The sequence below is a fragment of the Bos mutus genome, chromosome 18 (genome assembly GCF_027580195.1).
Source record: "Bos mutus isolate GX-2022 chromosome 18, NWIPB_WYAK_1.1, whole genome shotgun sequence".
In the NCBI taxonomy this organism is placed as follows: domain Eukaryota; kingdom Metazoa; phylum Chordata; class Mammalia; order Artiodactyla; family Bovidae; genus Bos; species Bos mutus.
In genome coordinates, this window is record NC_091634.1 from 61,206,526 (window position 1) to 61,234,467 (window position 27,942).

The following is a 27,942-nucleotide window of genomic DNA, read 5'->3' on the forward strand; positions in this document are numbered from 1 at the left end:
TCATCTATAGAAAGCCTTGTTTCTCCTCCATCATTTCAACAATGTTTACTTTCTTTCATCAATGAAACTTATGGGAGACCATCATCAATTCTGAATGAGGCACACACTGAACCATGTTTAGCATCTGGTTTTAATTATTTTAGATTCAAATAATGCTCTAAGAAGGAAGTCGCTCAGTTGTGTCCGACTCTTTGCGACCCCATGGACTGTAGCCTACCAGGCTCTTCCGTCCACGGGATTTTCCAGGCAATAGTACTGGAGTGGGGTGCCATTTCCTTCTCCAAAGAAAGAAGGAGCCTCAGCTAAATTAGTTTGATTCCTGTAGGTTTGGATTCAAAGCACCTGCCCATCTTATCATCCGTATTCAGATTTACGGGAGATTAAGAACTGAAGTTAGAGAATCTTTGAGACTCTTACAGAAAATTAAAAAATTCAGGTCTTTTTTTGTTAACCGGCCAGATGGAATTTAATGATAACTCAAATTGCATCCAATATTTAAACACTAACAAAATGTGTACAATATAGAAAAAATTCAGACGTAAGAAATTGAAGGTTTAGAAATAAAAAATTTCATATTTATCTTCTTTTAGTATCTGTTCCTTGGGTGATACAATGGACTCAAGTTTCCGTTAGCCTTTATACAACAAGGGGGTGATGGTAATACACGCTTACATTGGAAAGCAGCTTGTACTTTATAACTGGACAGGAAAATCGTTTGGTGAAGGAGAAGGCCAAAGGAATCGTAGGCTGGTGGCGTGGTACAGGCCCGGGGTTACCCCTGAGGAGACAGTCTCAGCCCCAAACCACCGTGACCACCTAACAAGACCGCTTTTCCCCTGGAGCCACGCCTTCCGGCGGTAAATCACGGGGGCCCACCAGCCTCCGCGACCTCGTCGCGACCTCGCGGTTTGGTCCCACCCCGCCCATCGCTCCGCCCCCCGCTTCGATTGGCTCGTCTGTCCGTCACTCCTGGAGACGCTCTGGACCGCAAGGCCCTAGAGCCCGTGCTTGAGTCTGTGCAGCTGACCCTGTGTGAGGTGCGGAGTGGTGCCGGGCGGCTTGCTGGCGCCGGTAGCCTGGGTGGTGAGTGACCTTGAGGGGAACTGACGAAAAGGGCGGCCGAGGTGCAGGACGCCAAGCAGTCGCCCTGAGATGGGGGCTTCAGCCGGGCAGCTTCCCTCGCTGAGGCGGGCGCTCTCAGTTGGCCTCCTCGCGTCGTCTAGGTTTTCCCCGCGTCTCAGAGAAGACGCGTGCGCCCCGCTTCTGTCGGCCCCGGTGGGTGACTCCTCCTGAGGTTCCCCTTCCTTTCCTTTCACTAACGGTGCCTCTCAGCTTCCCTCCCTCCTCAGCGTGCTTGACACCCCCCTCACTCCCGACCGATTTCCTAATTGTATCCCGCTCTCCATCACCATCGCTGCCAGAAACTTTCTGTCTACCTTCGACAGGGTGGGAAAGACTCCTCAGCGACCTGAAGCGCGATATAAAGCGCTACAGAAATGTAAGCTCTTGTCCCAGTTGCTGACTCTTGATGAGGATAGATTCATATCGAATACATGACTGTTTTGTTCTTGGTCGTACCCTGTTGACACATACATGTCATATTGGCGTTAGGTATACTGTTCAGACCTTGAAACGGAACAAAGCCAATAGGGCTGTCAAACGTGGAGGCTCGATCCAAAACGTTGGAACAACCATTGATAGAAAAGACTTCTCTTCGTTAACCTTGTGTGTCTTTACTATGATCAGACTATTCTGAAGCAAGCGGGAATGGGGAGGCTGAAGCAGTTACATTAGTGTTAACCAATCCAAACTTGGATTCCTCCCCCGTGCGCAGCAAAGCTCGTCTCCTGACACCAGGTTGTGGTGAAGGAAAATGTAGCATTTGTTGAAGGCGCCAAACAAGCAGTCAGGGTAGCTGATGCTCAAAAGGCTCAGACTCCCTTGTTAGGGAGGGTTGGTGGGTATATGATCAGCACATGGACGTTTTTCTAATTGGTTGGTGGTGAGGTAACTGGGAGTCAGTATCCTTGATCTTCTGGTTCCAACTGCTCTGGGTCAGCATGCAGTTAACTTCATACACCTAGTGTGGGTTTTAGTGTCTGCAGAGTGGCTCAAAAGATATGGTTCAGAATATTATCTATAACCCTTAAAGAGAAACTGAAGGTTTTTGACTTTGTTTTATGACTGAACTATTATAATTTTCTCTTGCTCGATTGTTTTCTTTTATTTCTGTATTTTCTCAACTCTGATTAAATTTTGTTCTGTGGAATTCAGGGAAGTCCTTGGAGGCTAAAGCTTTGCTATAAATAAGAGGCAGTTGGAGGACATGGGCACGGGGGAATCTGTGCTGAGAAGGCCTGATAGGATCCTACTCAGGTAAATTAGTAGCGCAGCTTTAAAATGAGCACTGGATTAAGAATTTAAGAGAAGACACTGAAATGCTTTCTAAAGTTATAGGAAGGTCATTCACATGAGGGTATGGGCACACGTGTATAAGAAGTAAAATGATAAGATTTTGTATCTTGTCTTTTTGAGTTAATATACAAAGTAGGAGGATTCTTGATCAATACTGAGTTAAATAATTTATATGCCTTATTTTTTAGATGTTTTATATTAAAATAACTTTCATTGTGAAAAATAATGTGCCCTGAGTATAATTTATGTTGTATTCTTTTTTCACATTAGAACTTTAGTTCACCTAAAACTTTGTTCTGTGCATGATGCGATAAATGGCTGTTAGTAAAGTTTTGTCATTGTTCTGTTGCTATTTGGAAAACCATGGCCCATGAGCCAAATCTGGCTCACCATCTGTTTGTTGTTTTTAAAAAATTTTATTTATTCATTTGTCTCCTTCAGGTCTTAGTTGCGGCGTGCGGGATCTTTCGTTGTGGCCAGTGGGCTTCTCTAGTTTTGGTACGGGATGAGTTGCCCCTGAGGCATTTGGGATTTTAATTCCCCAACGAAGGATCAAAGCCGTGTTCCCTGCATTGAAAGGTGGATTCTTAACCACGAGACCACTGGGGAAGTCTTCTCACTATCTGTATTTGTAAATAAAATTCTGTTGGAACACAGGCACATCCATTTTAAAAATTTATTGTCTGTCTTCTCTTGTGCTACAACATCAGAGTTCAGTAGTTGTGACAGAGACTATATGGGCTTCAAGGCTTAATATATTACTGTGTGGCCATTAACAGAAAAAGTTTGCTAACCCCTGAAATAGGACATCCCTTCCTCACTGATTGGATAATGTCGTATTCCCACATAGCTTTGATATATACGTTTGTTTTTGAGCTTTTCTATTCTGTTTTGTCTAGCTCTGCATATATAATACAGTGTTTTAATTACTTTAGCTTTAAAATAAGACAATATCCCGTGGGTTAATTGCTTCCCTTACTCCCTGTACCAAGTTGTTCTTTACCTTATTTATTCTTGGCCCTTAGATCCTTCATACTAATTTTTGTGATCAGTTTATTAAATCCCATAAGAAATTTTTTTGAGGTTTCAATAGGAATTGCTTTGACTATAACATATTAATTTGGAAGAGTTGTCATCTTTGCTATATTCAGTCTTTTCATTCATGAACGGAGTGTATCCTGACTGTTATCATGTTTTTTAATGTGACCTTAAGATTGTTTCCTTTAGAGAAACATCAGGGAGATGGGCTTCCCGGGTGGCACTAGTGGTAAAGAACTTGCAAGTCAATGCAGGAGTCAGAAGAGATGTGGGTTTGATCCCTGGGTCAGAAAGATCCCCTGGAGAACCCTCCTACACTGTTGTTACAATGTTCACATTAGAACTTTAGTTCACCTAAAACTTCATTCTGTGCATGATGTGATAAATGGCTGTTAGTAAAGTTGGTGGGAATGCAAACTAGTACAGCTACTATGGAGAACAGTGGGGAGATTCCTTAAAAAACTGGAAATAGAACTGCCTTATGACCCAGCAATCCCACTGCTGGGCATACACACTGAGGAAACCAGAATTGAAAGAGACACGTGTACCCCAATGTTCATCACAGCACTGTTTATAATAGCCAGGACATGCAAGCAACCTAGATGTCCATCAGCAGATAAATGGATAAGAAAGCTGTAGTACATATACACAATGGAATATTATTCAGCCATTAAAAAGAATACATTTGAATCAGTTCTAATGAGGTGGATGAAACTGGAGCCTATTATACAGAGTGAAGTAAGCCAGAAAGAAAAACAGCAATACAGTATACTAACGCATATATATGGAATTTAGAAAGATGGTAATGATAACCCTGTAAACGAGACAGCAAAAGAGACACAGATGTATAGAACAGTCTTTTGGACTCTGTGGGAGAGGGAGAGGGTGGGATGATTTGGGAGATTGACATTGAAACATGTATAATATCATATATGAAACGAATTGCCAGTCCAGGTTCGATGCATGATACTGGATGCTTGGGGCTGGTGCACTGGGACGACCCAGAGGGATGGTATGGGGAGGGAGGTGGGAGGGGGGTTCAGGATGGGGAACACGTGTATACCCGTGGCGGATTCATGTTGATGTATGGCAAAACCAATACAATATTGTAAAGTAATTAAGCTCCAATTAAATAAATTTATATTAAAAAAAATAAAGAACCAGGAAGAAATTAGTCATAAAGAGAGAGAGAAAAAAGAAAGATCCCCTAGAGGAGGGCATGGCAACCCGCTCCAATATTCTTGCCTGGAGAGTCCCATGGACAGAGGAACCTGGCAAGCTACAGTACATAGGGTTGCAAAGAGTTGGACACAACTGAAGCGACATAACACACACACGTAAGGGAGAATCGTCTTAGTTTTGTTTACTTGTGATTGTCTGGTTTTAGAATTAGGACATTGCTGTCTTTAAATGATCTGAGATGTGTTTGTTCTTCTGTTTCTTGAAAGATTTTGTATAGGATTGTTTTTATTTTTTAATTTTTTTTGAATATTTGATAGAAAACACCAATGCATCCATCCAGGCCTGGCACTTTATTTGTGAGATTTCAATTAAATTTAAAAAATGAGAGTAGGGCTTCACTGGTAGCTAAGTGGTAAAGAATCCACCTGTCAGAGCAGGAGATACAGGTTTGATCCCTGGTCCGGGAAGATCCCATATGCCTCAGAACAGCTAAGCCCATGTGCCACTACTGCTGAGCCTGCGCTCTAGAGACAGGGAACCAAAACTACTGAGCCCATGTGCCCTAGAGCCCTTGCTCTGCAACAGGAGAGGTCACTGCAATGAGAAGCCCCCATGCTCTGCAACTAGAGAAAAGTCCACACAGCAGTGAAGATCCATAATAAATAAATAAAATTATTTAAAAAACTTTTAAAAATGAGAGTAAATTCTATTTGTTTCAGTTCTGTTCAGTCGCTCAGTCATGTCCGACTCTTTGTGACCCCATGGATTGCAGCACGCCAGGCCTCCCTGTCCATCACTAACTTCCAGAGTTTACCCAAACTCATGTCCATTGGGTAGGTGATGCCATCCCACCATCTCATCCTCTGTTGTCCCTTTATCCTCCTGCCTTCAATCTTTCCCAGCATCAGGTCTTTTCAAAAGAGTCAGCTCTTCTAATCAGGTGGCCACAGTATTGGAGTTTCAGCTTCAGCATCAGTCCTTCCAATGAGCACTCAAGACTGATCTCCTTTAGGATGGACTGGTTGGATCTCCTTGCAGTCCAAGGGACTCTCAAGAGTCTTCTCCAACACCACAGTTCAAAAGCATCAATTCTTTGGTGCTCAGCTTTCTTTATAGTCCAACTCTCACATCCATACATGACTACTGGAAAAACCATAGCCTTGACTAGACGGACCTTTGTTGGCAAAGTAATGTCTCTGCTTTTTAATATGCTGTCTAGGTGGGTCATAACTTTGCTTCCAAGCAGTAAGCATCTTTTAATTTCATGGCTGCAGTCACCATCTGCAGTGATTCTGGAGCCCCCCAAAATAAAATCAGCCACTGTTTCCACTGTTTTTTCCCAACTATTTGTCATGAAGTGATGAAACCGGATGTCATGATCTCTGTTTTTTGAATGTTGAGCTTTAAGCCAACTTTTTCACTCTCCTTTTTCACTTTCATCAAGAGGCTCTTTAGTTCTTCTTCACTTTCTGCCATAAGGGTGGTGTCATCTGCATATCTGAGGTTATTGATATTTCTCCCGGCAGTCTTGATTCCAGCTTGTACTTCGTCCAGCCTAGCGTTTCTCATGATGTACTCTGCATATAAGTTAAATAAGCAGGGTGACAATATACAGCCTTGATGTACTCCTTTTCCTATTTGGAACCAGTCTGTTGTTTCATGTCCAGTTCTAACTGTTGTTTCCTGACCTGCATACAGATTTCTCAAGAGGCAGGTAAGGTAGTCTGGTATTCCTGTCTCTTGAAGAATTTTCCAGTTTGTTGTGATCCACACAGTCAAAGGCTTTGGTATAGTCAGTAAAGCAGAAATAGATGTTTTTCTGGAACTCTCTTGCTTTTTCCATGATCCAAAGAATGTTGGCAATTTGATCTCTGGTTCCTCTGCCTTTTCTAAAACCAGCTTGAACATCTGGAAGTTCTTAGTTCACGTACTGTTGAAGCCTGGCTTGGAGCATTTTGAGCATTACCTCTCTAGCATGTGAGATGAGTGCAATTGTGTGGTGGTTTGAACATTCTTTGGCATTGCCTTTCTTTGGGATTGGAATGAAAACTGACCTTTTCCAGTCTGGTGGCCACGTTTGAGTTTTCGAAATTTGCTGGCATATTGAGTGCAGCACTTTCACAGCATCATCTTCTAGGATTTGAAATAGCTCAAGTGGAATTCCATCACCTCCACTAGCTTTGTTCGTAGTGATGCTTCCTAAGGCCCACTTGACTTCATATTCCAGGATGTCTGGCTCTAGGTGAGTGATCACACCATCGTGATTATCTGAGTTGTGAAGATCTTTTTTGTACAGTTCTTCTGTGTATTCTTGCCACCTCTTCTTCATATCTTCTGCTTCTGTTAGGTCCATACCATTTCTGTCCTTTATCAAGCCCATCTTTGCATGAAATGTTCCCTTGGTATCTCTAATTTTCTTGAAGAGGTATCTAGTCTTTCCCATTCTATAGTTTTTCTCTCTTTTTTTCCACTGATCACTGAGGGAGGCTTTCTTATCTCTCCTTGCTATTCTTTGGAACTCTGCATTCAAATGGGTATATCTTTCCTTTTCTCCTTTTCTTTTCACTTCTCTTCTTTTCACAGCTATTTGTAAGGCCTCCTCAGACAGCCATTTTGCTTCTTTGCATTTCTTTTTCTTGGGGATGGTCTTGATCCCTGCCTCCTGTACAATGTCACGAACCTCTGTCCATAGTTCTTCAGGCACTCTGTCTATCAGATCTAGTCTCTTAAATCTATTTCTCACTTCCACTGTATAATCGTAAGGGATTTGATTTGGTCATACCTGGATGATCTAGTGGTTTTCCCTACTTTCTTCAATTTAAGTCTGAATTTGGCAATAAGGAGTTCATGATCTGAGCCACAGTCAGCTCCTGGTTTTGTTTTTGCTGACTGTGTAGAGCTTCTCCATCTTTGGCTGCAAATAATATAATCAATCTGATTTTGGTGTTGGCCATCTGGTGATGTCCATGTATAGCATCTTCTCTTGTGTTGTTGAAAGAAGGTGTCTGCTATGTACAGTGCATTCTCTTGGCAAAACTCTATCAGCCTTTGCCCTGCTTTATTCTGTACTTCAGGGCCAAATTTGCCTGTTACTCCAGGTGTTTCTTGACTTCCTACTTTTGCATTCCAGTCCCCTCTGATGAAAAGGACATCTTTTTTGAGTTTTAGTTCTAGAAGGTCTTGTAGGTCTTCATAGAACCATTCAACTTCAGCTTCTTCAGTGTTCCTGGTCGGGACATAGACTTGGATTACCGTGATATTGAATGGTTTGCCTTGGAAACGAACAGAGATCATTCTGTCATTTTGGACAGTATGAGCGGTGAGCAGTGGCTGCACAGCGCTGGAGTGGCGAGCGGCTGAGAGGAGATACCCCACGTCTAAGGTAAGGAGCAGCAGCTGCGTTTTGCTGAAGCAGCCTTGAAGAGAGATCCCACGTCCAAGCTAAGAGAAACCCCAGTAAGATGGTAGGTGCTGAGAGAGGGCATCAGAGGGCAGACAGACTGAAACCACAGTCACAGAAAACTAACCAATCTGATCACTCAGACCACAGCCTTGTCTAACTCGGTGAAACTAAGCCATGCTGCGTAGGGCCACCCAAGACGGAGGGTCATGGTGGAGAGGTCTGACAGAATGTGGTCCACTGGAGAAGGGAATGGCAAACCACTTCAGTATTTTTGCCCGGAGAACCCCATGAACAGTGTGAAAAGGCAAAAAGATAGGACACAGAAAGATGAACTCCCCAGGTCAGTAGGTGCCCAACATGCTACTGGAGATCAGTGGAGAAATAACTCCAGAAAGAATGAAGGGATGGAGCCAAAGCAAAAAGAATACCCAGCTGTGGATGTGACTGGTGATAGAAGCAAGGTCCGATGCTGTAAAGAGCAATATTGCATAGGAACCTGGAATGTCAGGTCCATGAATCAAGGCAAATTGGAAGTGGTCAAACAGGATGGCAAGAGTGAACGTCTATATTCTAGGAATCAGCGAACTAAAATGGACTGGAATGGGTGAATTTAACTCAGATGACCATTATATCTACTACTGTGGTTCTACTCACAGAAGTTAAATAAGTGCCTTCTAGGAGATTTTTAAAACTATCAAATAGTCTCAGAGGGAGGAAAGCAAGGATGTGGAGTGTGAGGGAAAATCATAAGGAGATCTTTCTTACATGGCAAAGCTCAGTTAAAAGGTAATGATGAGGTCCCATAAGAAACACTACACAGCTGAATTTAATTTATTGAATAGCATACTCTATTCTGCTTTATATTGGATTATAAAGATTTGATCCCTGTTGTCAGGAGGATAGGAATTTATTCTAACTCCACCATCAAGCTTGTCACCTGGAAAGAGAAATTTTTGTAGAGAGGGCTTTATAGAAGTTGAAAGTTCAGAAGGCTGGGTGGGTTAGTCACTAAGTTGTGTCCGACTCTTGTGACCTCATGGACTGTACCCTGCCAGGCTCTTCTGTCCATGGGATTCTCTAGGTAAGCTTACTGGAATGGGTTGCCATTTCCTTCTCCAAAGGATCTTCCCAACCCAGGAATCAAACCCCAGTCTCTGCGTTGCAGGCAGACTCTTTACCAACTGAGCTATGAGGGAAACCCTAGAGAGGGCTTTATAGGTTTTGTAAGTTCAGAGGGCTAGGGTCATTTAAAAAGCACTATCCACAGAGATAAACAAAGCTAACAGGAGGCCCAAGGGAATTCCAGAAACTCAGACCTAAAGAACATGGATAGGAATTATTAGAACTTTGTACAGCTTCTTAAATTTAGAGAGAGTCTCTGGTGTGGGATGAATTGTGTACCTCCATCTCTTACCCCAAAATATTTTTAAGTCTGAACCTTATTATTTGTGAATGTGATTTTAATTTGGAAATAAGGTTTCTGTAAAGAAAGCTGAGTGCCAAAGAATTGATGCTTTTGAACTGTGCTGCTGGAGAAGACTCTTGAGAGTCCCTTGGACTGCAAGGAGATCCAACCAGTCTGTCCATCCAAAATCAGTCCTGAATATTCATTGGCAGGACTGATGCTGAAGCTGAAACTCCAATACTTTGGCCACCTGATGCGAAGAACTGACTCCTTGGAAAAGACCCTGATGCTGGGAAAGATTGAAGGCAGGAGGAGAAGGGGATGACAGAGGATGAGATGGTTGGATGGCATCACTGGCCCAATGGACATGAGATTGAGCAAGCTCTGGGAGCTTGCCTAGGAAGCCTGGTGTGCTGCAGTCCATGGGGTCGCAAAGAGCTGGACACAACTGAGCGACTGAACTGAGCTGAAGGTTTCTGCAGATTTTATCCAAGGTAAGATGGGATCATACTGGATTAGGGTGGGTCCTAACCCAGTGTCTGGTGTCTTTATAAGAGAAAGAAGGAGGTTTGAATACAGAGACACTGGGAACACATACACACTGAGGCAAGATTCTGGAAGCAGGGATTGGAATTATGCAGCTGCAACCAAAGAACACAAAGGATTGTGGGCAACCACTAGAAACTAAGAAGAGGGAAAGAGGGAGCCTTCTCTCAACTCTTTAGAGGGAGCAAGGGCCATGTTCTTACCTTGATTTCAGACTTCTAGTGTCCAGAATTAAGAGAGGATAAATTTCTGTTGCTTTAAACCTCCGGGTCTGTATGATAACTTGTCTCTGCTGTCCTCATACATTCTGCATCTTCATTACTTTCCCTGGGCACTACCTAGTTCCCTACTGCAGTTAGCAGGAAAATGCTATAAAATGAAAATGAAAACTAGGCTCACTTGGTGGGACATGAATTAAAAGAAAAACAGTGGGTAGGCAATGTTTCTTGTTTTTGCACAGTGGAGGAAAAGGTAACCTTCACTGATAATATGCCCTCTCCCACAAGCATATAAAAGTTCCCCAGGGTCCAGGAGCAGTTTAGGTGCTGGAAGAAAAAAAGAGCAGTGAGCCTGTAGGCTGATCAGTGTGTATCTCCTATATTGATAATATATATCCTATGCTGAGAGTAAGGAGATACAGGTCTCAGTAATCAAGAGGCTGAGTGTTAGAGTCATACAGCCTCAAGATAATGGGGTCTTGGAGTCCTTAAGAGTCAAATGGTTAGAAATCAGACCCCTGCAGTTGACCCTTCTTTATTTAATATAATCATTAATATATTAGCCTGTAAAAATATATTGACTTGATACTTACCATCATATTATTTCTCATTTTTTTCCTTTCTTGCTCTCTCTTAGATTGATTTTTTAAATAATTTAATTTCCCTCTGCTCTATACCCTTGATTTATCAAATCTATTATTAACTTACATTTTATCTCATGTTCTCATATTTTGCTGTTTGTATTTTAGTTTTCTAGGTATTTAAAATCCTGTACGATTTATCATTATTGTAGATCTACCTTTTTTGGGTGACTTTTCATTCCTTCCTGGGTCTCCTAGTTTCCGTTGGTAGAATCATTGTCCTTCTGCCTGAAGAATGCCCTTCAGTATTTATTTGAATATGAATTTGTTGAGGGCAGATTCTCACAATTTTTCATATATTTGAAAAAGTCTATTTCATCTTCATTGATGAAGGGTAGTTTTGTCAGTTATGGATGGTTAGTTCAATGTTCCCATTCCTTTGAGGATGTAATTCCATTACCTTCTGATCCCTACAGTTTTTCCTTGGAAGTTAGGTATCAGACTTAAAAAGGAACTTACCTCTTTGATTGCTGTCAAGATTATCCATTTTTTTATTTTAAGTAGTTTTAAAATGATATGCCTAGGCTTATATATTTTTTCTAATGCATACTGTTTATCCTTTTGTAGGGTTGAATCATAGCTTGATATATCCCACCAGTTTTGTAAAATTCTTGATCAATATCTTCTCAGATACAGCTTCTTCCCCATTCTTGCCTTTTACCCCAATAAGTTCCCTTGTCCTGTTTAGAGTCATTTTCTATCTCCTCTCTGCTAATCTTTGGCAACCACTAATGTGCTTTTACTTTATAGATTTGTTTTGACTTTCTCTGCTGCTGCTGCTGCTAAGTCGCTTCAGTCATGTCCGACTCTGTGTGACCCCATAGACGGCAGCCCACCAGGCTCCCCTGTCCCTGGGATTCTCCAGGCAAGAACACTGGAGTGGGTTGCCATTTCCTTCTCCAGTGCATGAAAGTGAAAAGTGAAAGTGAAGACGCTCAGTTGTGTCTGACTCGTCGCGACCCCATGGACTGCAGCGTACCAGGCTCCTCCGTCCATGGGATTTTCCAGGCAAGAGTACTGGAGTGGGTTGCCATTGCCTTCTAGAGTTACACTATTACAATCATTGATCATATATTGAACTATACTTTTGATCAACTGCTTCAAGTCTAGTCATCATTTCCGTTGAAAGCTCAGTCATATACTTGGTAATACAAGAAATAATAATCTTGTGAACAAGCAGGATACAAATGGTATAGTTAATAACATTAGTGGAATTAAAAGTAAATATTTTAGCCATGAGCCTCCCACACTAGTTTTTCTTTAAAGATTGTCAAGACTAGGGAATGGGTCACTTAGAGCAAATTTTTTATGTGGTTCAAATGTGTTACATGAAAGGATTTATCAGGTACAAAAATACAGCATTCAGTCTGAATTATAGCACAGATATCTCCCTGAGATGCTGTGAGGTGTCAAGGGTCTTGCAGTTGTGTAGCACTGCCTTTCTCATCATTGAGATCTCAGAATTCAATAGGCTAATGGCCCAGTTACTATCATTTAAAGCTTATGAAAGTTGTCAAGGTCAATTACACCCTCCAGCCCCATTGAAGGTGTGTACACACACACACACAAGCTGCTAAATGGTCATACCAGTAGAATACAGATCTTTGACCCACTGGGATCATACCAATGGTAGATTGGTTGGGGTTATCTGTAATTTGTTAACATGTATGACCTTAAATTATGGGAATCCCAGGCTACACCTTTGTATCATCCCTGTAGATGTCAAGGCCATAAATTAGTGCCACAAATCCACTGAGTTCCATACCAATTACTCTCTCTAAGGGTAATAACTGGCATAGTTCATAAAGCACCCAGCCTTGTCTCAATTACCAGGTTGATCATTTTTAGTATGATTTAACCGTTCCCAACATGGAGGAGCCTTTAAACTTAAATGACCATAGCCTGGTGTTAACCATGTAGATCCTCCCCATAATTGTAGGAGTTTTCCTTTTAATAGATGAGAAGTTAATTTCTTACTGAGACTTAGCTCATCACTCTGATTGAGTTTAAATGACCCTAAGAGAAAACTTAAATCTATGGCCAGCCTCAGAGCAGGTATTTTTAATTGGCCAGGTGAGAGGATCCCATCTAGAATTATTATGGATAGAAAGAACAGGATTGAACACTCATCTAAAACAAATTTCCTAGCGGGTATCCAATCAGAGCCCTCAAGAACAGAAATCCACCAAGGTAACCCAGAAGTAATAGGCACAGGAAATTGGCCACAATCCAACAATTGGATTGAGTTTTAAACTAGCATAGAACCATGTCCATGTTTGACTTTCTCTAATGTCATATAAATAAATGAAGTTATACAGAATGTACTGTTTTGTATCTAGTTTGTTTCTCAGTTATGTTTTTGACATTAACTCCTATTTTAGTGTATGTCGATATTATGGTATTATTTATCTGTATGTATTTATATGTATATAATTTGCTTATCCATTCATATTTTGATTGACATTTGGGTTGTTTCTAGTTTGAAGCCATTATGAATAAAGCTGCTTTGAATGTCAGTGTGTAATCTTTAGGTTAAGTACCTGGGAAGTAGAATTACAGGATCACACAGTAATTGTTCAATTTTATAAGAAACTGTCAAAACTGTTTTCCAGAATATTTGTGTGATTTTAGGTTCCCTTCAGGAATGTATAAGAGTTGCAATTCTCCATATCCTTGCCAACACTTGGAAATGTTAATCATTTAACTTTTAGCTATTCTGGTGGGTGTTTGTATCCCTTTGTGGTTTTAATTTGTACTTTACTGATATCCAGTGACACTGGCCACATTTTCATGTGTTCATTAGGTACTCGGATCTCTTTCGTGATGTGTCTACCTAAATCTTTTGCCAATTTAAAAACTGGCTTGTCTTCTTTTTATTGAGAATTTGAAGCTTCCTTGTATTCTATATAGAAGTACTTGGTTAATAACATACGTTCAGAATATCTTCTGGTCTGAGACTTGCACTTTCTTTTTTTTTTTTAATTTGTTTGGCTGCACCGGGCCTTAGCTGTGGCATGCAGGGTCCTTGATCTCTGTTGCGGCATGCCGAGTCTTAGTTGTGACCTGTGCGATCTAGTTCCCTGACCAGGGACGGAACCCAGGCCCCCTGCATTGGGAATGCAGAGTCTTAGCCACTGGACCAACCAGGAAAGGTCCCTGCACTTTCATTTTTTAACGATGTCTTTTCTAGAGAAATTTTTAGTTTTGACAATGTTCAGTTTGTTGTTCATTTTCTAAGTCACGTCTCACTCTTTGTGACCTCATGGACTGCAGCACACCAGGCATAGCTGTGCTTTACTGTTTTCCAGAGTTTGCTCGGATTCATGTCCATTGAGTCTGTAGTGCTATCCAACCATCTCATCCTCTGCTACCCTCTTCTTTGGCTTTCAGTCTTGCCCAGCATCAGGGTCTTTTCCAATGAGTTGGCTTTTCGAATCACATGGCCAAAGTATTGGAGCTTCAGCATCAGTCCTTCTAATGAATATTCAGGGTTTATTTCTTTCAGGGTTGACTGGTTTGATCTCCTTGCAGTTCAAGGGACTCTCTTGAGTCTTCTCTAGCACCACAGTTTGAAAGCATCAATTCTTTAGTGTTCAGCCTTCTTTATGGTCTAACTCTCACATCCATACTTCACTACAAGAAAAACCATAGCTTTGACTATATGGACCTTTGTTGGCAAAGTGATGTCTCTGCTTTTTAGTACACTGTCTGGGTTTGTCATAGCTTTCCTTCCAAGGAGCAAGTGTCTTTTAATTGGGTATCCATATGGAAAAAAAGTGAATCTTAATTTTCCTTTCACACAAAAATGAACATAAAGTATATTAGAGATCTAAATGGAAAAGCTGAAAAAGCTGAAACTGTATATTCCAGAAAGAAAATCTCTGTGACTGAGGTAGAGAAAGATTGTTTAGACTGAACACAAAATGCATGAGTCATAAGATTAACATTGGTGTTCAGTTTGTTCATTTTTAATTTGACTCATGCATCCTATCTAAGCATTCTTTGTCTACCTCAGAGTCACAGAGGTTTTCTTTCTGGAATATATAGCTTCAGCTTTTACATTTAAATCTCTGATCTGTTTTGTGTTCGTTCTTGTGTGAGTGGTGGGATAAGATTCATTTTTTTCCCTATAGAGATCCAGTTCTTCTAGGACCATTTTTACCTTTCCTAAGGAAGGAGTACCACCTTTTGAACAATCCTTCTGTGGTAACAATTACAATCTGTCAAAAAGATGAAAGTTTAACTGCTTGAATACAAGGGGAACAAGCCAAAGCAGGCAGAAACTGGATGGGTATCTGTTTGGAAAAGGAGAATGGCACTGCATGAATGTCCTATGTTTATCACATTTTTTACCCCAGTGTGCAGGCCAAGATAAAACTTGAAAAGGATATTGACAGACTTTCAGATTGAACAGCCAGAGGGCAGAATTTGGGGTAACCTCAACAGCTGGAGGGTTTCCCAGGTGGCGCTAGTGGTAAAGAACCTGCCTGCCAGTGCGAGAGACATAAGGGACACGAGTTTGATCCTTGGGTCGGGAAGATCCCCTGGAGGAGGGTATGGCAACCCACTCCAGTATTCTTGCCTGGAGATTCGCATGGACAGAGGAGCCCGGCAGGTTACAGTCCATGTGGTCACAAAGAATCAGACATGACTGAAGCCACTTGGCACACATGCCGCACAGCAGCTGGAAAGTTAGTAGGGAAATGACAGACTCACAAAGGGGAGCTCTAAATTTTGTTTATAAACTCACCACATCATCACTTGACTCGTGAACTGGGCTTGCATGAGACAGTTTTCAAGCAGTCCAGATAAATCTAAAAGGTCTGAACAGAAATTTCAGCGGTTGCCCACACAGGAAAAGCACTTTGGTGTTTTTACCTCAGTCAAGTTAACTGCCTGTTGCAATAAAAATATCAGTATTCATCAGAAAACCACAGAATAATTCAGAATCTCTTATAAGTCATTCATAATGTCCAAAATATAGTAAAAAAAAATCAAAATATACAAAGAAACAAGAAAATGTTATCTTTGTCCAAGAGAAAAGGCAGTCAATGGAATCCGACTTCAACATGATTGAGAAGTTGAATTAGAACACAAGAATTTTAAAGCAACATTATAGATATGCTCAGTAATACGAGGGGACATTTATTGTAATAAATTAAGAGATAAGATCTCACCAAAAAGTACAGGTAGAACTGTTTTTAAAAATTACTGCTGCTGCTGCTAAGGCGCTTCAGTCGTGTCTGACTGTGCGACCCCACAGACGGCAGCCCACCAGGCTTCCCTGTCCCTGGGATTCTCCAGGCAAGAACACTGGAGTGGGTTGCCATTTCCTTCTCCAATGCATGAAAGTGAAAAGTGAAAGTGAAGTTGCTCAGTCGTGTCCGACTCTTCGAGACCCCATGGACTGCAGCCCACCAGGCTCCTCCGTCCATGGGATTTTCCAGCCAAGAATACTGGAGTGGGGTGCCATCGCCTTCTCCGTTTAAAAAGTACTGGTGGTGGGTAATTCTGAGTTGAAAAAAACAGTACTCACCCCCCCAACCCCCTCCAATCAATGGATGGTCTTCAAAGCAGATTGGCTTTTTGTTCTATTTTGGTACTCTTATGCTGATTTATGTGTCTGTCCATTATGCTGTTACCACACAGTGCTTTGAAGTTAGGTATGATAACTCTTTAAGTCTGTACGTAATACTTAGTACCTAGTAGTGTCACTCTTCCAACTTTGTGTATTCCTCTAAGACATCTTTGTGATTGTTGGCCCTTTCCTATATAAATTTTTAATCAACTTGTCAGTTTCTGCAAGAAGTTTGCTGAAAACCTGTTTGGGATCACACTGAATCTATGTTAGACCAATAAGCTGACAAATTATCTCATAAGAAATACAACTTTTTTCAATCATGTGGTACCTCTTTTTTTTTCCTTTTGCATTTTCTTTAAATTCAGTCGTGTTTTTGTAGTTTTCCTTGTATAGATATCGCACAAATTTTGTTAAATTTGTCCCAGAGTAGTTCATATTTCTTGATAATACTGGAAATTTTGTTTTTCTTTCAATTTTTGCTGGTTACTAGTATTTAGGAATGTCAGTGATTTTTATATATTAACTTAAAATTCTGGCTAAATTGCTAAAATTGACTGTTTACATTTATAAAAATTTATCAGTGATATTTTACTTCTTTCTTTCTAATATATATACCTTTTGCCTATCTACCTATTATCGTTTTTTGCATCATCCAGGACCTCCAGTATGATTTTTAATAGAAGTAAAAGTACATTTTGGCCTTATTCCTAATCTTGGGGATAAAATGTTTAGTCTGTCTCCATTTAGTATTATGAAATCTACAGCTTTTCATAATTGTCCTTCAGGTTGAGGAAATTCTCTTTTAGTCCCTATTTTGCTCAGAGTTTTCATCAGTAACAGGTGTTAAATTATGCCCAGTGGTTTTCTGTATCAGCTGAAATAGTCCTATGAGTTTCTACTTTATCCCACTAATATGGAGAATTACGCTCATTTTTTAAATTAAAATTTTAAAACTTTGTATTGGAGTATAGCCAGTTAACAATGTTGTGATTGTTTCAGGTGAATGGAGAGGACTCAGCCATACATGTACAAGTATCTGTTCTCCCTGACTCCCCTCCCTTCCAGGCTGCCACATAACATTGAGCAGAGTTCCATCTGCTATACAGTAGGTCCTTGTTGGTTATCCGTTTTAAATATAGCTGTGTACATGTCCATCCCAAACTCCCTAACTACTGCTTCCCCCATCCTTCCCCCCATCCCCCACCCCTGCAGCCATAAGGTCGTTCTCTAAGTCTGTGAGTCTGTTTTGTAAAAACATTCATTTGTTTTCATTTTTTAGATTCCACATGTAAGGGATGTCATATGATACTTCTCCTTCTCTGTCTGACATCCTTCACTCAGTATGACAATCTCTAGGCCCATCCATGTTGCTGCAGATGGCCCTAATTCATTCTCTTTAATGGCCGAGTAATGTTCCATTGTATTTATGTCCTACATCTTTGTCCTTTCCTCTGTCAGTGGACATTCAGGTTGCTTCCATGTCTTGGCTATTGTAAACAGTGCTGCAATGAACATTGGGGTGCATTTATCCTTTTGGGTCATGTTTTTCTCTGGATATATGCCCAGGAGTGGGATTGCTGGGTCATATGGTAGCTCTATTTTTAGTTTTTAAGGCATCTCCACACTGTTATCCATAGTGGTTGTACCAGTTTACATTCCTACTGACAGTGCAGGAGGATTCCCTTCTTTCCACACCCTCTCCAGCATTTATTGTTTGTGGATTTTTAAAAAAAAAATGATGGCCATTTTGACTGGTGTGAGGTGATATCTCATTGCAGTGTTGAGTTGCATTTCTCAAATAATTAGTGGTATCGGACATCTTCTCATGTGCCTTTGGCTATCTGTATGTCATCTTTGGAGAAATGTCTGTTTAGGTCTTCTGCCAATTAAAAAAAATTATTTATTTTTACTTGAAGGATAGTTGCTTTACAATCCTGTATTGGTTTCTGCCAAACATCAACATGAATCAGCCATCGGTGTACACACATCCCCTCCCTTTTGAACCTCCCTCCTACCTCCCTTCCCATCCCACCCCTCTAGGTTGTCACAGAGCTCCAGTTTGAGTTCTCTGAATCATACAACAAACTCCCGTTGGCTGTCTGTTTTACACAGGGCAGTGCATGTTTCCATGTTGCTCTCTCCATACATCCCACCCTCTCTTCCCTCCCGCACCATCAGTTTGTTTTCTATGTCTGCATCTCCACTGCTGCCCCACAAATAGGTTCATCAGTATTGTCTTTCTAGATTCCATATATATGCATTAACATACAATATTTATTTTTCTCTTTCTGACTTACTTCACTCCATGTGATAGGCTCTGTGTTCATCTACCTCGTTAGAACTGACTCACACGCATTCCATTTTATGACTGAGTAATATTCCACTGTATATATGTACCACAGCTTCTTTATCCATTCATCTGTAGATGGACATCTGGATTGCTTCCATGTCCTAACAATTGTAAATAGTGCTGCAATGAACACTGGGTACATAGCAAATGAAACAACTGACAAAGGATTAATTTCTAAAGTATGCAAGCAGCTCATTCAACTCAATACCAGAAAAACAAAACAACCATCACAAAGTGGGCGAAAGACCTAAACAGACATTTTTCCAAAGAAGACATGCAGATGGCTAGTAAACACATGAAAAGATGTTCAACATATCACCTTACACTGGTCAGAATGGCCGTCAGCAAAAATATCTACAAACAAACGCTGGAGAGGGTGTGGACTAAAGAGAACCCTCTTGCTCTGTTGCTGGGAATGTAAATTGATACAGTCACTATGGAAGACAGTATGGAGATTCCTTAAAAAACTAGGAATAAAACTACCATATGACCCAGGAATCCCACTACTAGGTATATATCCTGAGGAAACCAAAACTGAAAAAGACACATGTACCCCAATGTTCTGCCCATTTTTTGAGAGGGTTGTTTGTTTTGATGATGTTAAGCTTCATGAACTGTTTGTAGATTTTAGAGACTACAGCCTTGTCAGTCACATCATTTGCAAATATTTTCTCCCAATCTGAGGGTTGTCTTTTTGTTTTGTTTATTGTTTTCTTTGCTGTGCAAAAGCTTTTGAGTTTAGTTAGGTTATATTTGTCTATTTTTGTTTTTATTTCCATTATTCTGGGAGAGGGATTGAAAAAGGCATTGCTACAATTTACATCAGAGCTCTTCCTTTCTAGGAGTTTTATAGTGTCCTGTCTCATGACCACAAGGAGGGTTCGTGCCAAGGGGCAGCTCCCGGGACTGTTGCTGCTGGTGCCGCCATCCCCACAGTGAGTGACTGCCAACCCATGCCTGCGCAGGAGACCCTCTAACACTAGCAGGTAGGTCTGCTTCAGTCTCTTGTGGGGTCCCTGCTCCTTTCCCCTGGGTCCAGAGGATTTGGTGTGTGCCCTCCAGGAGTGGAGACTCTTTCCCCCAATCCTGTAAAGTCCTGCAGTCAAGTTCCGCTGCCCTTCAAAGTCAGGTTCCCTGGGGATTCCTAGTCCCTTTGCCGGACTCCAGGCTGGGAAGCCTGATGTGGGGCTCAGCACCCTCACTGCACTGGGAGGATTGTGATATCATTGTGCTCCAGTTTGTGGATTGCCCATCTGGTGGGTGGAGAATTACATTGATTTTTACCTGTGGAACCTACTTTGCATAGCTGGAATAAACTTCTTCATCATGATGTGTTATTATTACAATAATTATTTTTATGTTGCTGATATCCTAATCAGATGTCCTAATGTTTTGATAAGAATGTTAACATCTAATTTTCTTTCCCCCTGTAGTGGCTTTGTATGATTTTGGTGGTGTTGGTGTCATACAGTGAAGTGGAAAATGTTTCTTTCTCTTTATTTAAAAAAAAAAAAAAAAAAGCCTGTGAAGAGTTAGTGCTGTTTCTTCCTTAACTGTTTGGTAACATTACCTGAGTGGAACACGCACAGTTCCCATGTGCCCCGTGTGCCCACGTGTGCGCAGCCTCAGCCGCTGTCAGCATGCTGCACCCAGAGTGCATTTGTTATGATTGATGACCCTGCACTGATACATCTTTATCACCCAGAATCCGTAGTTTACAGTTTGTGTTCACACTTGGCGTTTTACATTTCATGGGTTTTGACAAGGATAGTGACATGCCTTCACCATTTTAGTACCATAGAGAAGAGTTTCGCTGCCCCAAATCCTCTGTGCTCTGCAGATTCATCCCTCCCACCCCACCCCCAACCTCTGCAACTTCTGATCTGTTTCTTGTCTGCATAGTTTTGCCCCTGCAGAATATCATATGGTTGAAAGCATTTAGTATGCAGCCTTTTCATATTGGTTTCTTTCACTTAGTAATATGCACTTAAGGTTTCAACGTATCTTTTCATAGCTGACAGCTCATTTCCTTTTAGCCTTGAATAGTATCTCATTGTACTGTACAATAGTATTTCATGTCCCATAATTCATCTTTCCACCTGCTGAAGGGTATCTTGCTTGCTTCTAAGTTTTGGCACTTATGAATCAAGCTGCTGTAAGCATGCATTGGAGGTTTTTGTTTGGATGTGTTTTCAGTTCTTTTGGTTTTAATATTCAATACCAAGGAGCACAATTGCTGGGTTTTATAGTAAGTGTATTTTAGTTTTGTAAAAAGAGATAAAATGGCCAAAATATCTTCCAAAGTTGCTGTACCTTTTTGCATTTCTACCAGCCATGAATGAAAGTTCCTGTTGCTCCACGTCCACACCTGCCTTTGTCGTGATCAGTGTTTTGGATTTCTGGCATTCTTACAGGTGTGTACTGACTTCTAATTGTGATTCCCTAATGCATTAAGATGTTGAACATCTTTTCATATGCTTTTTGCCATCTGTATATCTTCTTTGGTGAAATACCTGTTCAGATATTTTGCCTGTCTGTTAATGGGTTTCGTTTTGTTGAGTTTTAAGGGTTATGTTCAACTGCCTGTGGTTTTGATAGATAGTTTTGGGGGAAAATACTTTTCGTACTAGTGAACTCTGAGTAAGTTCACATAATGACTGCCTTTTATGTGAAATCTTTCACGTCCAATAATGACCTTTTTCTGGGAACTCCCAGAACTGCTAGACTTGATTGTGGCCATTGTTTCCAGGCTCCTGTGGATCGGGTGATGGGCAGATGGACATTTGTTGTTGTTTAGACGCTAACTCGTGTTTGGCTTTTTTGCGAACCCATGGACGGCGTTGGGTTCACCAGGCATTGGCAGGAGGATTCTTTACCTCTGAGCCGCCTGGGAAGTCCAGGCAGATGGGCATGGAGCAAATTAAAAGGTCACAAAACTCATTGTTCTTACTGAGATGAGGCTTTTTTTCTCGAATAATCATTTCCAAGATTGCTGCAAGTCTTTGGTTAATTTCTAGCATTTTGAGGGAAAAAAGTTGATTTTGACTTTTTTTTTGGCTAGTGTTCTCATTGCTTTTATGGAGGGAAGCTTTTCAGAGCTCTTTACTCTGACATTTTCAGTGATGTTCACTGTTCTTTTGTAAACAGTAACATAAACTTTGTAAGTTAGTGCTGTGAGACCTGGAATAAATTTCCTTCCTGTAGAACAGGACAACAAGAGCTCAGTTAAATGACCAGGGAAGGTAATATGCTATATGCATAGCATATCAGTTTATATTTTATAGGTGCTGGATCTAGATGAGCCAGATTTTACTCTAAGCAATATGTGGTTAAATTTCATCACCATATAACATGTTATGGTTTATGTCCTTTAAAATGAAATGAGGAATTACTATTTAAATGATAGTCTAATATCCTCTTCCACCTGAAACCTTTTGTCATCTGGAATGTCTCTTGATAGAAAAGATATGTTCTTATTTATTTTTCCACCTGAATATTTTATAAATAGTGTCATATTTAAGCTTACTATCAGCTTTTCATTTGATTCCTGAATGTGTAGCAGGAACTTCTGATTCTTTATTACTCGATTTTTCCCTCTCTAGTTGTTGGTATGTATGGAGTATTATGGGGAGAGAAGAATGGAGGATTGATTTGTGAATGATAGGTTGACTTTGCCAGACAAATCATGTGTAGGTCAAGTTGTTTGAAGGTGAGCTGAAAAATTTCTTTATATTTTTATATTTTATTGAGTTTAATTATACATGCAGGGCAAATGAAAAATGTCATGCAGTTGGTTTCGTGGTGTTTCATTCAATGGGATGGGAGTTTTATAAGTTCCCTCACTGAAAATATTGAGGAGGCTTTCTACTATCTCTGAATTTTACACAAAACTATAGTGTAGCTAGTCATTTAAAATTCTAGATTTGTTTTGCCCTGCTGTATCTGATTGAGTTATATTTGAGATCTAAAAGTAAGATGATTTGCTTTTGTTTGAGGATGTATTGTGAGGTCTAAAATATTTCATAGTTGTAGTTAAATTTCCTAAGCTTATAGTATCTGGATTGGGAAATGGGAGGTGTATTGAAATTTGAATCGTATTCTTTCATCTGATGTTATTCTTGTTATACTACTAGCCAATATTTTAGTAAGTGGGACTTAATAAAATGTAGACCGATCAACTTTTTCAAAGGATAAACTACTATATGAGACATACTTTTAAAAAAAATCGTGTATGTTTGATGCAGATCAAGTACTTAGTAAATTTGTAGCTCTAGGACAAGTGGCAGGAAAACAGAATTTCAATATTGTGTGTGTTGGTTGCTGGTGGCTTCATTTAGAAGGCATAAGGAGAAAGAAGAGCTCAGACAGGACTGTCATTTTTCAAAGAAGAGGCATGAAAGGAAATTTAAAGGGACAATAGTGTTGGGAGGTGTAATTCTTTTTAATCCTAATTTCCAGCAAATAAAATTTGTAAAGGCTTTGAGAGGTAAAGCCCGGTTAAAACTCAATCTTTTAGAAAGGATCAAGTAAAAAACATGACCTTCACAACCAATTCATGAAACCTCGGAGTGAAGTTTGACTTTTGGTATGGTATCTATTCAATTTCTTTTAATTAAACAGAATGTTTTATGAAAAAGTTTCTGCCTCTGATCCATGATTGACTTAATATTACTGTAATTAGGAAGAGAGGTGGAAGTCAAAGGTAAGGAAAAAAGCCATAGCAAACCTAAGAATGTTTAGAAAAGAACTGTGGGTGTGGCTGTTAGACTCAGGACCTGATTACAAAGTAGATAAGAAGCCAAACTGTTCTTTGAGAGAACTACATATTTTAGTTTATTAGGTGGTGCAGTGGTAAAGAATTTGCCTGCCAAGGCAGGAGGCATGAGAGACACGGGTTCAATCCTTAGGTCTGGAAGATCCCCTAGAGTAGGAAACGCCAACCCACTCCAGTATTCTTGCCTGGAAAATTCCATGGACAGGAGCCTGGCAGGCTACAGTCCAGTTCAGTCACTCAGTCGTGTCTGACTCTTTACGACCCCATGGACTGCAGCACTCCAGGCGTCCCGCTCCACCACCTACTCCTGGAGCTAGCTCAAACTCATGTCCATCGTGTTGGTGATGTCATCCAACTGTATTATCCTCCATCGTCCCCTTCTCCTGCCTTCAGTCTTTCCCAGCATCAGGGTCTTTTCCAAGGAGTCAGTTCTTTGCATCAGGTGGCCAAAGTATTGGAGTTTCAGCTTCAGCATCAGTCCTTCCAATGAATATTCAGGACTGATTTCCTTTAGGATTGACTGGTTGGTCTCCTTGCAGTCCAAGGGACTCTCAAGAGTCTTCTCCAACACCACAGTTCAAAAGCATCAGTTCTTTGGTGCTCAGCTTTCTCTGTAGTCCAACTCTCACATCCATACAGGACCACTGAAAAAACCATAGCTTTGACTAGACGGCCCTTTGTCAGCAAAGTAATGTCTCTGCTTTTTAATATGCTGTCTAGGTTTGTCATAGCTTTTCTTCCAAGGAGCAAAAAGTGTCTTTTAATTTCAAGGCTGCAGTCACCATCTGCAGTGATTTTGGAGCCCAAGAAAATAAAGTCTGTCACTGTTTCCATTCTTTCCCCATCTATTTGCTATGAAGTGATGGGGCTGGATGCCATGATCTTAGTTTTTTGAATGTTGAGCTTTAAGCCAACTTTTTCACACTCCTCTTTCACTTTGCATCAAGAGGCTCTTTTGTTCCGCTTTCGTTTTTGCTGTAAGGGTGGTATCATCTGCATATCTGAGGTTATTGATATATCTCCCAGCAATCTTGATTCCAGCTTGTGCTTCATCCAGCCCCGCATTTCGCATGGTGTACTCTACATGTAAGTTAAATAAGCAGGGTGACAATATACAGCCTTGACATATTCCTGTCCCAATTTGGAGCCAGTCTGTTGTTCCATGTCCAGGTCTAACTGTTGCTTCCTGACTTGCATACAGATTTCTCAGGAGGCAGCTAAGTTGGTCTGGTATTCCCATCTCTTTCAGAATTTTCCACAGTTTGTTGTGATCCACACAGTCAAAGGCTTTGGTATAGTCAATAAAGCAGAAATAGATGTTTTTCTGGAACTCTTTTGCTTTTTCAGTGATCCAATGGATGTTGGTAATGTGATCTCTGGTTCTTCTGCATTTTCTAAATCCAGCTTGAACATCTGGAAGTTCTTAGTTCATGTATTGCTGAAGCCTGGCTTGGAGAATTTTGAGCATTATTTTGCTAGCATGTGAGATGAGTGCAACTGTGTGGTAGTTTGAGCATTCTTTGGCATTGCCTTTCTTTGGGATTGGAGTGAAAACTGACCTTTCCAGTCCTGTGGCCACTGCTATTTTCCAAATTTGCTGGCATATTGAGTGCAGCACTTTCACAGCATCATCTTTCAGGATTTGAAATAGCTCAACTGGAATTCCATCACCTCCACTAGCTTTGTTTGTAGTGATGCTTCCTAAGGCCCACTTGACTTGGGACTCCAGGATATCTGGCTCTAGGTGAGGGATCACACCATCATGGTTATCTGGGTCTTGAAGATCTTTTTTGTACCGTTCTTCTGTGTATTCTTGCCACCTCTTCTTAATATCTTCTGCTTCTGTTAGGTCCATACCGTTTCTGTCCTTTATTTAGCCCATCTTTGCATGAAATATTCCCTTGGTATCTCTAATTTTCTTGAAGAGAACTCTAGTCTTTCCCATTCTATTGTTTTCTTCTATTTCTTTGCATTGATCACTGAGGAAGGCTTTCTTATCTCTCCTTGCTATTCTTTGGAACTCTGTGTTCAGATGGGTATATCTTTCCTTTTCTCCTTTGCCTTTCACTTCTCTTCTTTTTTCAGCTATTTGTAAGGCCTCCTCAGACAACCATTTTGCCTTTTTGCGTTTGTTTTTCTTGGGATGTTCTTGATCACTGTGTCCTGTATAATGTCACAGACCTCTGTCCATAGTTCTTCAGGCACTCTGTCTATCAAATCTAATCCCTTGAATCTATTTCTCACTTCCACTGTATTATCGTAAGGGATTTCATTTAGGTCATACCTGGATGGTCTAGTGGTTTTCCCTACTTTCTTCAATTTAAGTCTGAATTTTGCAATAAGGAGTTCATGATTTGAGCCAGTCAGCTCCCAGTCTTGTTTTGCTGACTGTATGGAGTTTTTCCATCTTTGGCTGCAAAGAATATAATTAATGTGATTTCAGTATTGACCATCTGGTGATGTCAATGTGTAGAGTCTTCTCATGTGTTTTTGAAAGAGGGTGTTTGCTATGACCAGTGCATTCTCTTGGCAAAACTCTGTTAGCCTTTGTCCTGGCTACAGTCCATTGAGTTGCAAAAAGTTGGACATGACTGAGCATGCCCACACAAAGCTACATCACATTTTTTCAAAATGGTTGCACCAATTTGTATTCCCAACAGATTGTATATTAGTCAGTCTGATTTACTGATCAGTCAACCAGATAGTGTATTAACCTAATCTTGTGGGGCATGTAGTAGTGATTTAATTGGCATTTCCTTGATATCTAATGAAGCTGAACATATTATGTTTTTCTGACCATCTGGATTTTTTTTTTTTTTTAATGAGTTGTCAGTTCATGACTGTTTTTCTTATCGTTTTGGTTGTTGAACATGCAACAATGTGTATCAGGTGCACTAATCTTAAGTGTACAGTAAAATTTTTTATTGTATTGCTTTTATTGTAGAAGGCTTTCATCTCCTTGGTTAATTCCTAAGTATTTTGTTTTTTGATGCTGTTGTAAATTGTTTTCATTATTTCCTTTTCTCATTCATAGTGTATAGAAATGCAGCTGACTTTTGAGTGTTGACTTTGTATCCTGCTACTTTGTTAAATTCATTTATTAGTTCTAAAAATATTTTTGTGGACTGTTTAGAGTTTTCTACATAAAAGATCACATCACCTGTGAGTAGAGATAGTTTTATTTACTTTCCAGTTTGGATGTCTTTTTTCTTACTTCAGTTCAGTTTAGTTGCTCAGTCATGTCCAACTCTTTGTGACCCCATGAATTGCAGCATGCCAGGCCTCCCTGTTCATCACCAACTCCATATGCAGGGCTGGAGGGAGCACAAGCTGGGATCAAGATTGCCGGGAGAAATATCAATAACCTCAGATATGCAGATGACACCACCCTTATGGCAGAAAGTGAAGAGGAACTAAAAAGCCTCTTGATGAAAGTAAAAGAAGAGAGTGAAAAAGTTGGCTTAAAGCTCAACATTCAGAAAACTAAGATCATGGCATCCAGTCCCATCAGTTCATGGCAAATAGATGGGAAAACAGTGGAAACAGTGGCTGACTTCATTTTTCTGAGCTCCAAAAGTACTGCAGATGGTGACTGCAGCCATGAAATTAAAAGATGCTTACTCCTTAGAAGGAAAGTTATGACAAACCTAGACAGCATATTAAAAAGCAGAGACATTACTTTGCTGATAAAGGTCCATCTAGTCAAGGCTATGGTTTTTCCAGTGGTCATGTATGGATGTGAGAGTTGGACCATAAAGAAAGCTGAGCTCCGAAGAATTGATGCTTTTGAACTGTGGTGTTGGAGAAGACTCTTGAGAGTCCCTTGGACTGCAAGGAGATCCAACCAGTCCATCCTAAAGGAGCTCAGCCCTGGGTGTTCATTGGAAGGACTGATGTTGAAGCTGAAGCTCCAGTACTTTGGCCACCTCATGCAAAGAGCTGACTCATTGGAAAAGACCCTGATGCTGGGAAAGTCTGAGGGCAAGAGGAGAAGGGGACGACAGAGGATGAGATAGTTGGATGGCATCACTGACTCAATAGACATGGGTTTGGGTGGACTCCGGGAGTTGGTGATGGACAGGGAGGCCTGGTGTGCTGCAGTTTATGGGGTTGCTTACTTAAAAACACCACCAGTTTTGCTTGAATTTGAACTGTTTTTAAAAGTATGTGCTACCTTGTGGCTAGCTTATTTTACTGAAAATACTGTGTGATGTCACTTTGTTGTGTACACCCATCTTTTTTGTCATTGCTTTACAATATTTCAGTGTATAAATTCATACTGTATTTTCGCTTTTCTTTTGTTCCTATGCTTTGAGGTTGTTTCCAGTGTTTGGCTATTAATTTTGAAGCAGCTGTGGATGTTCTAGTACATGTCTTTTTAAAATTGTT

The 27,942-nt window shown here is 40.6% G+C and overlaps 1 long non-coding RNA gene across 10 annotated transcripts in view; it reads left to right on the forward strand.

The window, feature by feature from the left end:
* The first annotated feature begins 976 nt into the window (after positions 1–976).
* LOC138991857 (uncharacterized) overlaps positions 977–27,942 on the forward strand; it is a 63,050-nt gene continuing 36,084 nt past the window's right edge. For 2 of the 10 annotated variants that reach the window (XR_011467756.1, XR_011467759.1), the window contains exons 1-4: positions 1,093–2,376; positions 17,429–17,534; positions 19,622–19,765; positions 21,112–21,193. This is a non-coding gene — a long non-coding RNA (uncharacterized lncRNA). The other 8 variants (XR_011467750.1, XR_011467758.1, XR_011467753.1 and 5 more) reach the window with 7 other exon arrangements.